The 11,843-nt window shown below is 44.9% G+C and overlaps 1 protein-coding gene across 1 annotated transcript in view; it reads left to right on the top strand.

Annotated features, from left to right (window-relative positions):
* The first annotated feature begins 4,309 nt into the window (after nucleotides 1-4,309).
* Nucleotides 4,310-11,843, top strand: part of LOC105453736 (fat-like cadherin-related tumor suppressor homolog) — a 113,424-nt gene continuing 105,890 nt past the window's right edge. Inside the window, exon 1 of the mRNA XM_011695920.1 lies at nucleotides 4,310-4,731. The gene's annotated coding sequence lies outside the window, so the exon portion shown is untranslated. The remainder of the gene's footprint in view (nucleotides 4,732-11,843) is intronic.

The raw sequence follows: 11,843 nt of genomic DNA, 5'->3' as shown, positions 1-11,843 counted from the left end.
TCATTTAAAACGAAATATATTTTCGCGTATATTTATCTAATTATACAGTTCAATTATAGAGTGGACAAAAATGTTTTAATAAATTAAGAAAAGATAAATATCAAAACAAAAGATAAATATATACTTTTATGAACTTGTTTTTATACCTATTAATATTACGTAATATTAGAGATAAGGTACCTTCACCGGTACGTCCAATTGCGTAAAATATAGATAATCAAAATTTATTAAGTAACCATATTCTTATATTAATAAAATTCTTTACACAATTTATTTATTCGCATTGAGATATTTCGATACATATATAATTTTTGTCCTCCTCTGTGACGCTGACCGATTCTTTTAGAAAGTCGGAATTCCAATATCATTTAAAGAAAGAGAGCTCATCTAGATTTCTCTCACGGAATCTTCTCTAGGTAGAGTATGCTATCGTGTTAGAGACATTTTAGCGAAAAGAATCTAATAACACAAAAAGAGCTAACAGGAGCACACGATGGTTTTTGGACCTAGCGTAACATTTGTAAACAGGTCCGAGAAGAAATAAGCGCATTACTGTCGTTTTCTTTTACGTCAATTCAAAGAAAGTTCAAAAGAAAAGATAAAGCTTAGGAAAAGGCGCAAGAATGTTAACAGATGAAAAGATATACATACATGAAAAACGAAAGTAGTTGTTCAAACGACTGCAGAAGCGCGAATATTTAGATTAATAATACCTTACAGTTAATTATTTAAAAATTACCACTTTGTAATGATATCCGATTATACTCTTTTATAAGGAGCTCGCATGAAAAGATATTATATAATGGACGTGATGAGAGAGGAGGATTTTTCGCAGTTTTACTTTTACTTTAAAGAAGATAAGTATTTTATCGTTATTTCTTGATAAAGACATCCATTCCTCTCTCATGCTGTAAAGTGTAACATCGTAAATCATTTAGGGGAGTGAATATTCTGAACTTGATGCGCAACTACATTAAAAAATTCTTAAACAAGTCTTCGCGTCGCGCGTCATATTTAGAAAAATGGAGTTACGAGAAATTCTCATTAAGGCAACGATAAGTTTTGCGACATTAATGATGAGACGTCTTATGCATGTAAAGCCATTTAGTCGCAGCACGTAGCGCCTTTCGAGTGGAGAGGAAGAGGAATAAAAGGAGGAGCTGCGCGAAGAACTTAAGGATATTAAGATAAAATCAATAGAGAGAAACTAAGTTTGGAGGGAAGTGTTCGCGCGGGCAGCTTGAGAAAACTTCGCTCTTAATTAAGGTAATGGTGTCCGAGCACACAAACGTAACTGACTGCGAAGGCAAGATGCTGGAGGAAAGGGGGGAACGTAAGGAACAGAGGGGGTGGCGCTGATAAGACAAGAACGGCGGAGGGGGGGCAGAAGGGGGAAAGAGAGGAGAGAGGACTAAGGGACCTTCTGTTCGTGTCCCTTTCTGCGAGTTCCTGGTACATGGCCGACTCCGTTAGCTTAGTCACTGGCAACTACCGGGGCAAACATAGGACAGGATCTGGCTGCGGTCGTGCGTTTGTACGGGGCTGTGTCGACGCAATTTAGAGTCGTCTAAAGTGCCACCTGCATCTTTGACACGGCGCGTAAATTTAAACGCTAACGCCGTCGACGTAAATGCCCCGTGTCTCTCATAAAATCCTTTTTTTCCGGAAACGCGATAGGTCGAGCGTAACAACACGCATCTCACGCCGCAAAGAGACCGTTACAATAACGTAAATTTTTGCGGGCGCAGGTACACAGCGTCGCGGGTATGATTTATTGCACGAGCGAAATTTATGAGTCAATTATAGAGGGTATTCTGAAAATTTATGCTCTATAAACGCGATTTCGCGGACGCGCGGGTAACACTCGTCCCGTCCAACGAGTCGAGTGTCTTGTTTAACATATATATATTCCGCGATCGTCGATAATCGTACTAAATTCCGAGGGAAGTAATCGGATATTCCAAATGGAATTTCGTGTCTTACGTCGCTCGCTCTGGCGCACAGCGAACGTTAGAAATATTAACGCTGTAAATTTTAACGCGGTTAAAATGTGTCGCGGTATAAGCGCCACGGGGAGTGAATTTTAAAAATATTTGCAGTGCTTCTAATGCATTACGCTTCGATCGATACGAACCACGGTGTATTAAAAACAGAACAAAGCGTACATACTTTTGTTGTATGCGTTTCATGCACGATTAACCACTTGTTATTCACGCCTGATTACCGAAAAACAGCACAATGCCTCCCTCTCACCGAGCAATTATTTATCGCTTTATGAAGCAATGGCGTTTGTTAAATGCAACGGCAATATTATCGCGATGATTTTAGTCCTCGGCGTAATCTGCATATAATGAGCTGTTCAAAGATGACGGCAGAACACTAGATAATATTTGCCCCGTACGTTCTTGCGTTATTCGAAAATATGAAACATGTAACCCATTATTTCGTTATTTGCACGTTATTATTAGCCGCACGTGATATGTATAAACGAGCATAAATATGTATACGCGCGTCAAAGGGTTGTTCGTAATTCGAGATTGTTTCTTAAGTGACATGTAGATATGTAAATGTGTGATCTTTCATAGGATTTTGGATTCGGTAAAAATACCTAGTTAAATTTATTTAAATATTTTAAATTCTTTATTCTTTATAAAGTCCTGCAGAGCATTGAGGATTGCAAATTGAAGTTTAGGATTCGACCAATTTAATTTTAATTTTAATCCTTTTCGTTCTGATTGGTCAAATTCTATCTTCAATTCGCAATTCTCAATTTTTAATACGTAGTCTAATACAGTTTTAAGAATTAATGAATGCGTATATGTATAAATATTTAAAATCGATCTGTCAAGTAGCGTGTATTTGACACCGTTTCAAAGTTGTTGTGGTTGACATTTCTAGGAAAATAGGACGACCTGAAATTCGAGCAAATTCTTCTTTTTGAAAGGTAAAGCGACTGTTTCCCCAAGAATATCGGTTCAACGGACTCGGATTTTATTTCGTTAACCGTTTTACCTAGCAAAAAGAATTTGATCACCGCTCGAATTTCAGTTCTTTCCATTTTTCTAGAAATGCCAGATATGCAACAACTTCAAAGCGCTGACAAATACAAACTCCTTGAAATATATTTAGCACGTTTTTATATAAAAACTGTATAAAACAAGTTGCAATAAATCTTTCACAATTTTTTTTCTTCGTTTGAAAGTGCATATTCATCCCTCTTATCGACGTGGCTCTCCGTGACATTGTTCGGGGCTTACCTCGGCGCACGCACGGATCCCGATATATTTATAAAGTGCGCAACAATTTGTACGCGAGCTCTCCATTAAAACCGCTTCCATCCACGTCGCGTTGAATATCGGCTGACAAAAACGCTCTCTCTCCATCGCCGCATCGACACGGACTAACCGGCCGAGTATCCACTCGGCGAGTTTATCGGGCGCTTCCCTATTATCACGTGACCGGCTCTTTCGGGGTTACTACACGGTGCCCTCCGACGCATTTTCGATTTCGTGTCGAGTTCCAGCAAAATGCAAACGCCCCCTCCCCCTCCGCGCGATTTATCCCACCCGCGAGCTGACCCCTTTTTTTTGCGACTGGCCGTCCGGTCGCGAGTGTCGACCGTTGATTGCGGATGGCAAAACGCCGTAACACAACGTGGGGCCAGCCGGCCGGCCGGCGTGAAGAAAGCGAGAGAGCGAGAGAGAGAAAGAGAGAGAGAATGAGAGCGAGAGAAAACGAGAGAAGAAGCGCGCGGTGCCCGAACTTGCGTGTGTCGAGCGCAACGATGCATAACGTGGGGAGTTTTACGTACCTTGTGAGGGGTCGAGCGCGGGGAGGGGAGCGCTGACGCAGGGGCACGGTGCACGGCGGTAACGTGTTCGCACCGGTTGGAAAAGGGATCGGGTTGGTTCGACCGGCACAAGAGATCGTCCGTGGAGAGAAGGGATCGTCGCTGGCCGTGGAAGAGCGCATCGGGCGGTCGGCAGGTGAAGAACGGGGCAGAGGGACGGTAGAGGCCGTATAGAGGGGAAAACGACGCGGGGTACCCGGCAGAGGAATGGTGAACGACTACGGCGATCGAGGGGTAGAAGGGGCACGAAATGCGAGAGAGCGAGAGAGAACGTGCGAGCGAAAGAGAGGTGGGGGTGAGAGAGGAAGAAGCGGCCGGTTGGTAAAAGAGAGAGAGAGAGAGACAGCGCGATCTACTAGGCTCGCCTTTACCGACGTCCGCACTCCGCAGCGGCGCGCCAGTCTCGGTTTGCCGTTCCAACGTGACGGACGTAACGCTCGCGGCGGTCGCTCGCTTCCACGTGGGAGCAGAGCTCCGACAACTGGCTCCGGTCGCCCGATGTGATGGTCATTGTCGCGCGCGGAGTTTCGCGGAGTCGCACGTCGGAGGCGTTCGAGTGAATTTCGTGTATCGCGCCCGTAAAATCGGAGCACGGCGAGAGCAGTGGCCGATCTAACAACGCGGTGGCGTCGCGCGCGTCGCCGGCTACCGAAGGGATCGTCTCGCGCTCGCGGCTAACTTCACAGTGCAGTGACACACGGTTTCCCCGGCGGACGGTATACGCGACGCGCGTCGAGGGACGGAGTGGTGCTTGTCCACGCGGAATTTGGATTACCTGAAGCACGAGAGGCGGTGGTCGACTACTCTTCGGCGCAGCTGTGCCCTGCTGCGAGACGCGCGGATCACGGAGTCTCGGGCCGGTGGAATCGCAGCACAACAAGGTCAGTGTCTCTGCCCGATCGTTCCCCCCTTACGAACGCGTTCGTTCCCTCGCTTCCGCGAGACAAAGAACGCGGCGCGGAATGCGCGCGATCGGCGCGAAAGTAGGTATTGAATTATCCATCGCGAGGAGAACACGAGCGCGTCTGTGAAATCAATTATATCGACGTTCATTGCCCCGATCTTGTCAATTCGATCTCGTTCGGTGGGACAAGATGGCGTCCTCGAGTAACGATTGTTAATCTCTTCGATCTCCTCTTCGCAATTCTTTCACGCGTCGGGGGAAAAACGGGGACCGAGGGTAGCGACCGCGTGAAATGAGGGGCAATCTGGGGAGGGGGGAGGGGGAACGGGTGTTTCGGTTCGGAAGCTCCATTATTCGCGCGACGAGTATACGAGAGTGTTTTTTCTAAAATCGAAACCGAGGTGCGTAGGTCACGCCAGCGGGATAATTTAAACGACGCGCTGTCTCATCCGTGCGAGTCTCGGAGTGAAAGTCACTCTCGGTGGGCGAGCGGATCCTTTTTTTTTGTCACGCTTCCAAAGACCCGAGGCTTTTTCCCGGGCGGGTAAAAAGTGCGAACTGCGCGTCGCACTTTTTGCCGGAGCATTTCGCTCGCGCGATGAAGCTTCTTCATGAGATTTCTTTTACGAAACCGCGCTCAATGAGTCAACGTCGACTGACGAGCGCCGTGTTTTTGATCGAACCGTGATAGCGATTAACATTCAAGGTTACAGAACGGAGCGATACGCCGCTCTTTGGCATTATTTGGCCGTTATTATCGCCCGGCGAGATGAATGAGCGTGATTTTTGAATGGACAGCGTTTCGTTTGACTCCACTTTCGTCCGTCCGATTCTCTCGCCGCTTTTTCGAGAGAGCGGACGGAGGCCTCGAAATGTCGTTCGTTTCTATTTAAATTCAGTTAGCGCATGTGCTGATAAAAAAAAATTTGCGCGCATATATATATACATATATTTTTTTTTCGCGGTCCATTTTAATACACAGCGCTGTGCGTACGCAAATTCATTTACATCGTTCGGCACAATTTATTTAACTCCGCGCTTTTTACGTCGAACCGGGCGGACATAATATAAAACACGATGCGCTACGTTTAAATTATTATTCATAAAAGTTACTGTAACAGTAATTATACCGATACGTTTCTACAGTGTTTCCGCCGTTATCCGAGTAAAAAGCCAATGCTGTACGGGTTTGTTAAAATGAAGATATTGTTATTATAAAAATTCTCGCGTGTCATGTACGTGACGCGCAGCGTCACGTTGATTTTAACCGTAACTGAATTTGTTTTGACGTTAACATACGTACGTATTTGATACCCGGGAAAACTTAATGAATAAAATACAAATGTAAGTTCGATTTATTCTCTCGCGTTTCCCTCTTCCCCTTTTTTCCGGGCTCTTCCTACAAAGGCTTCGTCCGCGGTGAAAAAGAAAAAAAACAAGCAAGAACGCGCAAGCGTCGTAACTCTTTCACGCGGATTACGCGTGTTTACGCATTGTTTACGCATAATCCGTATAACGCTCCGATAGACAATTCAAATAAACCGTAACGCAACTCTATCCGGCTTTGATTCGACTTTTAACGACCGACGGCGCTTTAGTTTAGACGAAATCTATTGTCCACCCCCTCTCGAAGACGTTCGAAACTGTTTCGCGGAAAAGCGTGACGACGCCGCGCGGCGGCTGCGATATTTCGATACTCCCGGTTCGGCGTAGACACACCTCGGGTGTTTGTTTTTGCTGGCGCCGGTGTTTGTACGCGCGTGTGTGAGTATCGGGGTGGGAACACGCCCGTGTCTACGTGCAGTGTCAACAAACCGACGTCGTCGTTGACGACGCCCGGTCTCTCTCTATCTCTCTCTCTCCCTCTCGTTGCGCCGCGTGTACTCTCGTGGCTCGGTGATTCGTGGAAGGAGGGAGCTCAAAGGAATTCTTCAATTGTGCACCGAAGCGAGAATAAAGACGCGGGAAGTCGCCCGCGCTCGCGTTCACCCTCTTCCCCCGCCTTTACCGAACGATCGCGCGCACCAGTTTCCTTCGGACGCGCGTAATGAGTGTTTTTCCGCCGCGGTTGTGTCAGCGCGAGACTTGTGTCTTTAATGTGCCGAGGGAACAAAAACGCGTTGCTTCTATAATTGGACGCTTCCGTGATTCTTTTATTTTTGTTTCTTTTTTTTTTTACTCTTATTTGACGGTCATCATTCTCGGCGACAGTAATAGTGGAATGGAGAAATGTACGGAAAGATAGCGCCCCAGGACAAATTGGAAATTTTGCGAAATAATTGATTTCACAGACGCGCCCGTAAATGCATCGCCGCATTTGATTCCTCGCTAATGTTAATTATATACGTAAACTTCGCCCGTGATTCGCCTCGTGAATCGCTTCGTGGACTTTTCGAGCGCGACCAAGTCCTTCAGCGTATTCTGTTATACGAAGGAAACGAGTTTGATGCACGGTGAGAAACCAGTTCTTTCTACATTTCGTCCTTGAGAGGCAAAATATTGGATGGAATTTGTCGGGAAGACGACAGATTGCGCCTTGGACAAACATACGAGGTTTTATATCCACATTTACTTTAAGCAAAATCGTCACGTGTTTATTTTCGACGTGTACGCGTAGAAATCAAAATTGCGAAATGACTTGAGAAAAGAGGCGACATATTCTGTCCTCCTCTGCAAATTGAATCTCGATGCCAAAATGTTGATTGGCGAACATTGTGATTCCTCATTGAAATCGCGGTTTCAAAATCGACAGATTGCGCCTTGGATAAATATACGAGGTTTTATACACTCACATTTACTTTAAACAAGATCATTACGTGCTCATTGATGTGTAGAAATCAAAATTGCGCAAAGACTTTGAAAAAGAACACTCCTATTTCTCTTTGTAAATTAATCTCGACGCCAAATACTTATTGGCGAGTACCGTAATTCTTCATTGAAATTTCAATCACAATTTCCAAGACGATAGATTGCGCTTTAGATAAATATACGAGATTTTATATACGTCTATTTGGATATTGAGATTGCGAGGAATGACTTTGAGAAAGGAAGCGACATTCTATTCCTCGCCGTGAACAGTAAATCTCGACGGCAAAATACTGATTGGTGAACATTGAAATTTCTCGTTTTCGTAAAACGTAAATCACTCGGTTTCGTACACAGTTAAACGAGATCGTTGTCCTGCGTGGCACGACGCAGCAGACGCACGTGGCATCCGTCGTAACGCGAAATGAGCAAGTATAAAAGTTTACGTGACAGTTTTCCAACGTCTTTAGCCGCGAGCGCCGACCGCCGTCGGCTTTCTCAACCTCGTGGCCCTTTTTTTTTTTCATAGGTCTGCGGAGAATAAGAATGCGATGCTCTCTCTCGCCCGGTGAAAAAATGATTGCACGCTCGAACGCGGGGCTCGTTCTGATCTCCCGCTTTAGAAACTCTGACTGATACGTACCTGCTGTACGTATGAAAAAATGATAAAGCCGATGGTGTGTACGGAGCACGTGCAGGCCAAGAGACTCGAGACTACCTCGTTCGGTTACGTTTATCTGTCTTCGTGTTCGCCGGCAAACGCGGCATACGTCGTTGACGTTACATCGTCTTTATGCATTATTGAATTCCCGCTTTTTCTAACCGGTAGTCAGTTTCGTATAGCCGTATACGATCGTTTCCGTATAGCTCCAGTAACTATGCAACATCTGGCGTTTTGTTAAAAGCTGCGCCCGGATCGATGCAGCGAAGGATTGCATGCAAAAAAGGCACCACCCATAAATTTTAGATTACGGCGGATTATGATCTTTATGTGCATTCAAGGATACTTTCGAGGTAAATGTAAAGCCAACGATAACGGGGGCTCGAATTTTCGAGGTATTTATTCTAGGCGATTTATCTAGAATAAATATGCATCGTTATTTGGGTCTGACGTGAAATATATTTAAAAAATCACTGATATAAAATATGATTCAGTCTTTTGTAAACATATAATACGTCGGCAAATACACCTCAAATTCGTGGAAAGATAAATTAGGAATTCGTGATCTCATCGTAGCTGCTGCTCGTTTGTCAAACGCGTCCCACATAGCGCTTTACTGCTCTTTAATTGTAATAATGACGTTCGTGCACGAGACTTAGCAGGATATCTTTGTTGCATCATCGACGATGTACGGACACGCCATTAGACGTCGAACAGACGCGAGTGTCTTTGACCCACTCCATTCGAATCCGTATGTTAACGCCGCTTCGTTAATTACACCCTCGTGAGATTACGACGCGGACAGGTGGCTCCGGCGATTAGGCCATTGTCCGTCCTGGAAATGCCGGTTAGACAGATACGCTTTAAGCGTCGTCGATAAGTACTGATTAATGTACTGGGAACATCGGTGTCGAAGTCCGATCGTGGCGTTTTAGCTTTTTAGAATGAAAAATTAGCCTATCTGCAGTCAGAGGAAACTTTTCGACGGTTCTCTCGTGACCGAAATCGGAGAACCTATCGTGTGACTGTTCAAAAAGCTTCCCAATTCAAACCGATCGTCGTTCTGTAATGCATGTATACATCATGTGTTCTAAATACCTTTACAGTTATCAGAGAGATATTTTTCAAAAAAAAAAAAATATATATAGGTATATATATATATTTGAATGTTTATAAATCAAAACTGTCCAGTTCAGAGAAGCCGTGAATAAAAAAATGATTAAAACGATTAGTTCGGAAACACGTTCGCCGTTTTTCGAATAAAATCAAGTGGTCGTCGTCAGCAGGCTCGATTTTCAAAAGCGAAGGGGGAGAGAGAGAGAGAGAAAGAGAGAAAACGGACCCTCTCCGCAGGCACATTTTTGCGCCTGTAACGGATCGTGAATACGAAACCGACGATAAATATATCGGTAAAAGGCCGGCCGAAAAGTATAAAAGGCAACACAACTGCGCCTCTCGTTTGACGCGCAGGAGCAGCTGCCCGCATCCTCTCTATCCTGCGATCCAAAGACGATGATCCTCGTGAGCGGGGCTAATTTTACGGAGGCGAAGCGAAGGCTGCGATAGCGAGAGACTGTTCAACTGTCCACGGAGCTAAACGTGTAGCTTCGTTAAAAAAAAATTTTTTTTGTACGTTCCCGAGAACGCGTCGGGCTTCAACTCGTGTGTGCGATTCTCCTTTCCTTCCCTCTGGATTTCGGATCCTTAGGATCTAAGTACCACGGTTTCATGTGCGATTCAACGCTTATTTACGAGACCAGTCGTATCTCAATCTCAACACGTTGTCTCGCGCGCGCGATCGTAAAGCGGTGCGATGTATGTGCAAAACATTCCGTGGCATGTGTACGCATTAACGCGTGTAGGAGCGTGTCTACGATCGGACGGTAAATTTACGATATAATCGACTGCCTGTGATAACCCCTGCGCTTGGCTAACTTTGCTCGTCGTGAAAATCGGAAAAAAAAACCTAGCGGAGTAGAAAGTTTAACGCGACCGTTATTCTAACTTTGCCGCGCATCGCGCAGCATGCAATATGAATTATTGGCTCCGAAAAAAACCCATCGTTCCATTTTCGAGAGGTCTCTATTGATTTCTAATATTGTCAATATTCATCCGTATACGCGTAATTCCTTTATTCGCTATCAATAGGTAACAGTATATCGATTTTATCTGCTGCATGCATATCAGAGCTGACGTGCATCACGAATCCCAGACACAACACCGTGTTCCTTTCATCGTGGTTCCATCCGTCCGATGAGCGCCACTGTTTGTAAGCAAGGCGGTAGGTATGCTGCTGCCTCTCTTTCTTTCTGTTCCTCCCGTTCGTCTTCCACTACTCACATTCGTGGCACTCATTTGGCTCGAATATCATATGGCGTGTGTGCTCGCTCGCGCGCGCGCGCACGCTCTTGCCTCGCTGAATAATTCCATCGGAGAGGCAGACGGCGCTTACTCGATTACGGTGCAAATCTAACCGGGTTCCGTTTGCGAAAAAGCGGCGAATCGCGTTATAGCTTGCGCGAGCTTGTTCATAAACACACCCCGAAAATGTCACTCACGTTCTGGTAAGTGTCCATGCGAGTCCGCTACACAGCTCGACGTAGACACGCCACCACTCACGTCGTAAACAGAGCATGAAAAAGGCGAAGAACCTGCACACACCTGCATTTGTAGAAAGAAAAAAAAATATATATTTTTAATATTATGTATTTTTATATATTTTTTTTATATATTACTTATATATTTTTTTTCTTTATATATTATAACGAGAGCAGCGCTCGAGATATATGTACGATGCGGGCTTGACGCGTTGTGAAAAGCGTATGTCTGATATCGTGACGCGATATATTCGACCTGACCCGACCCGGTCTTAAGGTTTTCCGGATCGTTCGACATTCCACCGAGTGGATGCCGAGAACCTTGCGACCCGATCGGCGGGAACGAGTCGCGTGAGCGAGCGATCGATACCGTCGATTTTACTATCTTATCGGTTATGCGGACCGCCGTCGTCGTTCGGGTTTTCCGCTTCAGAGACACTAGCGATCACGATTGCGTATGTGCACGCGGCTTTTATGGGCCTCGGATAGTTTTGAGCCATTGACCTGTAATGTAATGCATATATATAATACCGGCTATCCGACGATACAAAGATTCCTCGAGATTAATCGTTAAGAACAAATGAAACGCAATAACAAGTGCGACGGATTAACTTGAATTTTAATAATTGCTTGCACACACACACCGCGATGAAACAGTGCGAATGAAAGTAGAGTGCAATGAAACAAAAACATACCGACATTATTTATTGTTCGACTTCTACCGCGTAATTTTCTCTCTATGGGCAAAAAAATACTAAGCAGTGAAAACTCTTACTTCGAAAAGCTTTTTAATAGCTTCGACACAAACCGATCAGCTTTGTCGGTTTTGTCAAATAAATTTTACGCGCGATTTAACTACGGAAGATTAAGTATGAAGATAGAAAAGGAAATGAGAAAATTTATTGACAATTACTTAACCCTATTTGGCGATAACGTAGCGATAATGCGGCGCTAGAACGTGTTTGAGTTATTTCCTCCCTTGAAAGAAAATCTCTTCTAAATATAAGCAGGTAGTCTCAAACACCT

This window comes from Wasmannia auropunctata, unplaced genomic scaffold, assembly GCF_000956235.1.
Source record: "Wasmannia auropunctata unplaced genomic scaffold, wasmannia.A_1.0 LD335996.1, whole genome shotgun sequence".
In the NCBI taxonomy this organism is placed as follows: domain Eukaryota; kingdom Metazoa; phylum Arthropoda; class Insecta; order Hymenoptera; family Formicidae; genus Wasmannia; species Wasmannia auropunctata.
The sequence above is the reverse complement of the archived record's forward strand: the minus strand, read 5'-3'. Positions and strand labels throughout refer to the sequence as shown.